The following is a 7,142-nucleotide window of genomic DNA, read 5'->3' as shown; positions in this document are numbered from 1 at the left end:
GTTTTGCTTGTACCGTCGAAGGGTTTTGTTAAGTGTTTGGCTTTCTGTGTTCTTTGTCATGTCTGTCCCTCCTGCTCTTCGTATTGGCTACCTGAACCTGGACTGTATCCACCACAACCCTGGATTTGCCCCGAATAAATCTTGCTTTTCTCCGCATATGCGTCCGCCTCCTCATCACTCCACGTTACACTAGAAGACAAAGAATACTCAAATCCTTCATTCTGTGCTTGGTTTCAGTGCCGGTTCAACACTGTTGTGCTGCCGTCTTGCGACATCCACTGTCTGATCTTGCGCGTGTGCAGACTGAGAAAATCGAAAGAAATCAGAGTAAGAGTTCACATGCACTGAGAAATCTGATTACTGAGGTAAAATCCAGCCTCTTTATTGGATTTCTTAATCGGATTTCTAGATCGGAGTGTGGTGTTTACATGACCATTTGAAAAATCAGATAACTGCAGAAATCCAATTATGATCAGATTATTGAGTGAACGTAAACACACAGAAACACACTCATTGTGAGTCCATGCTTTATATGATGTTGGTACAACTGTCTTAATCTGTTTTTTTGGAGCACCTTCACATCTTACAGTAACAGTTATAATCTTACTCTTTCACACTCTTAAGTGCTATCCAGTCAACATAAAAAAATCAATGTACTGTTATACAAACCCATTTCCAAAAATGTTGGGACAGTGTGTGAAATGCCATTAAATCAAAAAGCAATGATTATCCAGTTCTATTTTACCTGCATGGTTTGGTCCATGAATTTCAACGTTTTTTTGTAAATATAATATCGTTGTAACTCGGATGCTTGTGACACGTTCCAAAAATGTTGGATGTTTACAACTGTATTACATCACCTTTCTTTTACAACACGTAATATTAATTTGGGAACTGAAGACACAAACTGATCCGGGTTTTGAAAGTGGAAACTTTTGCCAGTCTTCTGTTATAAAGGTGTGCAACCAGGACTTGTGTTGCTGCATTTCAGAATCGAGCTTTATTGGCCAGGTATGCTTACACATATATGGAATTCGGTTTCAGTTACAGGAGCTCACAGTGTACATTATCTGATAAAGATTTACATGTAGTAAATAAAATTCCGTTCTGAAAGCAAGACATTTAAGCACTCACACTCTGTGATTGTGCAGCTACAACTTGCATAATGTGGCTTGCATTGTCATGTTGAAATAAGCATGAATATCCCTGAAAAAGATGTCATCTAGAAGGCAGCATATATCGCTCCAGACTGTGTTCAGCATTAACAGTGATTTTACATCTGTGCACTATTACGCCCCCGTACCTTGGCAGACCTTTACTTTTGACCTTTGTGCTGGTCACAGTCTGTATGGTCTTTTTCTTCTTTGGCCCAGAAAACACAACATCCATCAAAACAGTTTCCATCCACAATCTGAAAGGTTGACTCATCAGACCACAAAACACATTACCACTGTGTATCATTCCATTCCAGATGAGCTCTGGCCCAGGGAAGTCAACTCTCCAGGACGTTGTTGACGTAAGTCAGCACCGTGTAACCTTGCAGTTGTAGATGAAGCAAAGGGCAATGCTTATTGGCAATGATTTGCTAAGGTTTTCCCAAGCTTGTGTATAATCTTCGTCACACAAACATGCCAGTTTTTAATACTGTGCCATCTGAGGGATCGAAGGTCGCAGACATTTAGTTGTGGTTTTTTATGCACAGAAATTTCTCCAGATTCTCTGAATCTTTTGATGATATTACACAATTTAGAGAGTGAAATACCTGAATCTTTTCAATCAATAGTTGAGCAATGTTATTTTTAAATGATTAGATTTTTTTGCTGATGCATTTTTGGCAAAGTGGTGAACCTCAATTCAGGCTCACTCCCAAAGCACTGACCCATTCCTTGATGCTTCTTTTATAGGCAAGCATGATTAAATCACCTGTTTACGATTTCACAATGTTCCAAGTCTTAAACTGCCCCTGTCCCAACATTTTTGGTATCATTTTCAGAATGAACAGATATTAACAAAAACATCAAAGTCAACAAGGTAAAAGATTCTTATCGTAATACTGCTTTTGTTTAAATGCAGGTCAACATGGACTTATAAAACACTGCTTTCTGGTTTTATTTGCATTTTCACCTACTGTTATAAATTTTTGGACTTGGGTTGTATAAAAAGCCAAAAAAGTTATTTCAAAGACACAAAATGTATAACCACCAACACATTATTGCTAATAAAATGCTATTCAGAACACTGTGTGTACATGTACTGTTTTATATTCATTTTTTCTGATGATATGATATTCAAATTCTATATTGGCCCACACCTAAATATAAGCAAGATAGAATTAATTCACTCTGGGAAAATGACCAAATAAGCTGTTCCATGTGACAGTTAAAATGATGGTGATTTCAATAGGTCACAAAAACCACACCACCTGCAGTGCTGTGCAAAATAACAGACTAACCTTCATTATTTCATTTCTAAACTGTCATTAAGAACAAAGTATAAACCTTTCAGGAGATATTTCTGAGGATGTTATATGTATGTTTAACCACTTGCTAAAAGACAAAGAAAATCAAAGGAAAATGAGTGAAAAAAAGGAGTTTCCAACACTGGAGCTCAAAATTTTGGTGAGCCAGAGAAAATGGGACAACCATACACGATCTGGTAGACCACCAAAACTGCCACCATCAGATAAACAGCACTTAATGCTTTAATCTTTAAGAGAAATGATAACATCAAGCTCCGCTCTTGATTCTGATCCGAAAAAAAAGAAAAAAAGAAAATTTGTTAAATCAAACAAAGAAACTGCTGGTGTTCTCAGAACAATGGACTGACCACAAGTCCAGACCTCAACCTGAGTCCAGATCTCAACATGACTGCATGTGTCTAAGATTACTGGTAGGTGAGAAGCAGAAAATGCAACCAACTTCTGTGACTGAACCTTGGAGGTTTTAAAAATACCTCTGCAGATTTCTCAAAGCAAGCGTTCGTAAAAGAATGGAAGCTGTTATAAAGGTGAATTATATGATATTATATTTAGTCGCTGAGGCTTCTGTGTAATCTTCTATTAAGTATGTTTTCTTTCCTAATACTGAACAATTAAAAATATATAAATAAATAGACAGATATAGTCCAAACACTAAATGTATTGCAAAATTTGTCATATTAGCCAAATATATTTTAGTGTGCATATATAGTGTCAAATATCTGGGGAAATATTACACCTAAAAAGGTACCATACAAAAAATAAATGTATGCAAATGTATTTATCACATACATTTGAATAGCCAAAATGCCTTCTGATGCACTTCACTGTTTGGATACCTTTTGAAATTAATTTGTATTCCTCTGTTTAAATTTTAAATATTAGCCAATTACCTATTAATGAGGCAAAAGAAAGTGTTGTAAGTACTGATAAGTCCAATGATTTGATAAACCTGTATACTTCAAACACATTTATAAAGAAAAATTTTATAACAAATACAAATAAATGGATCGGCCATTTTCATATATTGCAAACATATGTTTGATAAATTCATTTGGAATAGCCCTGCGATGGACTAGCAGCCTATTCAGGGTGTATCCTGCAGTGGTGTACAAAGTACACAAATCATGTACTTGAGCTAAAGTAGAAACACCCAAGGTAAAATATTACTCCAGTAAAAGTAGAAGTCCTTACTCTAGACCTCCACTTGAGTAAAAGTACTAGAGTATTTACCTTCAAATGTACTTAAGTATAAAGTAAAAGTACTAAAAGAGTAATTCTGGCTCTGATGTCCTGTTATCATTTTTATAACCAGACTGGCTTCATGAACTCATTTCAGGTGAAAGTCCTCCAGCGTCTCTCTTGGTAAACCAGTCTTTTAATAGAACGTCATTAATTAGTGACACTGACGTCTATTAAAATGATCAGAAGCACAAAACACTGAAGGTAAACAGTTTCCATCAGGGAGAACCGAGTGGCTCTGAAATCACTTTTACACACAAGCAAAGTTTCAGTTTCAGATTTATTTACAACTTAGTTCCAAGTTTAAGTTGAATAAAAACTGGCTTTAAACTCAGGATCACAGATGAGCTCCTTTACTATGTTGATCTGTAGGCGTCTGTTCATAAACATAAACCAGCCGAAACTCATTTACTATAAAATGAAATGGTGTTTGTAGAAATTCAGAAAAAAGCCGCGTCAGTCTCGACTGCATATGTGGACATATTTCTATATTGTGCTCTATTTACACAAAGTTAGGTTAGTTCATCATTTATGTTGAACAGACTCTCCCAAAGTTTTACGCTGCTGCGCTGACGTTGAACCGCGTGCTGCACTGGGTCGGTATGACCAACAGGTCAAAACCAGCTCTAAACAAAGTGACCGCTGGGCCCTGATTGGTGCTCTGGCTTTGCGCTTCTTTCGTTTTGACATGTTACGTTTTTATACACACAGAAACCAAAAGGAACAACAGATTTCTCAAAATGTAGGAGGAAAAAGTCGGATATTAGACTCTGAAATGTAGTGGAGTGAAAGGAAAAAGTCGCCCAAAATGAAAATACTTCAGTACAGATACAGGAAAAAGCTACATGCGATTGGTTCTAGATCAAAAATGCCACTCCCACTCAGGATGAAGGTATTCAATGTTGCCCAGTGCTGGTGAGCTTTATATCCCTCCAGTCGACATTGGGCTCATGCGTTGCCACTCATTCTATTGGTCAGTGCTTTTCTAAAGAGATTTTTATTAAAAGACGTGTCTGGATACTTCTGAACATATTGTGTATATCTATATCTAGCTACCTTAAAATAGTAAGCAGGGGTGTCAATCTCAGATTAGACTTAATACACTTTTCTGTATGCATTGAGCTCATGGTCATGTTGTTGCACTCAACACTTTGCAGTGGACATCAGATGCCTTACTCATACTCGCTGAGAATATCTAACATCCGCTGACTGACTCACAACCTCACATGTCTCAATGCTTGCCTTAAGCCCTAAAATCCCCTTAGATGACAGCATTATTGAAAATATTCCGTCTAATTTGGTCATTCATCTAGGCCAGCGCTTACCCAATCCTGCTCCTGGAGATCTACCACCCTGGAGGGTTAAGATCCAACACACCTGGCTCTAGGGTTCAGATGCTCCTGAAGACCTTCATCACCAGGATCAGAAGTGTTTGTTCAGGGTTGGAGCTAGACTTTGCCGGGTGGTGGATTTCCAAGACCAGGACAAGGCGCCCCTGATCAAGGCCTTTTTGCTGACTTCTAGAAAGGGGGCGCTTGGGATGAGACAACAAACCAGGTGTCAAAAACTGCAACAAACAATGCGTCCTGATGTAAATAATACACTGTTCATCAGCAAACTTGCAGATTTTGGTGGCAATATCAACCACTGAAGTGTAGCGGAGTTCTTCATAAACACTATTTATGCTTGGTAGCAATGTGGCCAGGCAGATTCATTACGAAGTTGACCACTTCAGTGAACCTCACAAAAACGCATGTCAAACGTCTATGAAACTGGAGTCCACAGTTCTGGACAGGCTTGTTAATGTATTTGGCTTTTACCTCTTTCTACAGGCCCCCTTAGAGGCTATTCCACCAGCAGAAAGCTAATTGATTCAGATATTCTGAATATAATAAAATAAAATACTTTTCCCTGTAACTCTGCTGTCAGATTAACTAGGACACTGTTGTCTCTCTGTGTGAATTGTGACTGGAGTGTGTTGAGCTTCTAGCTTCTTATACAGATGGGTTGCATTCAAGAATGCCAAGCTTCTATAATGTTAGCTAGCTTGCTAGCATTGTTTGGGGAGCATTTATAGCAAGCAGGCCTACAATCGAGCAGGGAAAGTCAGATATGGACATGGTGAAGCAGCTAAATTACACTTATCTTAGTCTTTATAATCCTCGTTTTTCTGCTATGTGAAACACAGGGTTATTAAATATGTAAATGTAGTGGAACATGTTGCTAAGCCTTTGCTAGTGAAAATCAGTAGGTAGTCAGTAGGTAGCTAAAAACCTAGTGACCATGTGTACAGTGCACTATTTCACATATGACATTGATCATTTTTCACTCTTGTAAGTAATTACAGTATTGTTCAGCATCAGATTATGAGCTATACCTGATCTGATTAGTTTGCCATGAAGCTCAATGGCTTAGAATTTAGAACCATTTGCCAACTGTGTTTTTTTGCACACTGTAAAATTAGACCTCCGCATTTAACCCATCCGTGCAGTGAAACACCCACATACATGCACACTAGTGAACACACACACTAGGGGGCAGTGAGCACACTTGCCCAGAGCGGTGGGCAGCCCTATCCATGGCGCACGGGGAGCAATTGGGGGTTAGGTGCCTTGCTCAAGGGCACTTCAGTCATGGACTGTCAGCTGAGGGGAACGAACCAGTGACCTTCCGGTGACAGGGCTGGTTCCCGAATCTCCAGCCCATGAGAAGTTTCTATGATGACTGAAACTAAATAAATGAACTAGCTCACATAAAATTTATAGAATGGGACTCTGGGAATGAGCTTTCTAAGCCGCATATCTTTGGACTGTGGGAGGAGACACATGGAGACACAGGGAGAACACATAGAAAGGAACCTGGTCGCCTGGCTGGGGAATTGAACCCAGGCCCATCTTAACGTGAGGCGACAGCGCTACCCACTGCATTTTGCCCACTTCCAAGGAAAATCCTGATAAGATCATTATTCCTCTTGCATAAGGAATGGGCAAGATTGGAAAGTTGACCAGAAAGGATGGGTTCCCCTTTTGAGTTGCGGTTCCACTCAAGGTTTCTTTCTCTTGTGGAGTTTTTTCCTTGCCATTTTCTTCCTTGGCTTGCTCATGGGGGCTTGGACCTTTTTTTTTTGTCTGTGAAGCTGCTTTGCGATAATGCCTGTTGTAAAAAGCGCTATATGAATACACTTTGACTCGAGTTAAAGGACAAAGAAAAACAAAGATATGGAGAAACTGGTAGACAACCAACACTGTCACCATCAGATAAACAGCACTTAAAGCTGTTGTCTTTGCGAGAGAGGAGAAAATCAAGCTGCTTCAGATCTGAAAACATCCACAGGTGTTTCTGTCCATCCTCCCACTGTGATGAGATGATGCAGCGCTATGGGTCTGAAAGGATGTGTAGCTGTCAGGAAACTGTCACTGAGAAA

This window comes from Pygocentrus nattereri, chromosome 3 (assembly GCF_015220715.1).
Source record: "Pygocentrus nattereri isolate fPygNat1 chromosome 3, fPygNat1.pri, whole genome shotgun sequence".
Taxonomy (NCBI): domain Eukaryota; kingdom Metazoa; phylum Chordata; class Actinopteri; order Characiformes; family Serrasalmidae; genus Pygocentrus; species Pygocentrus nattereri.
Note: the sequence above shows the minus strand (reverse complement) of the source record.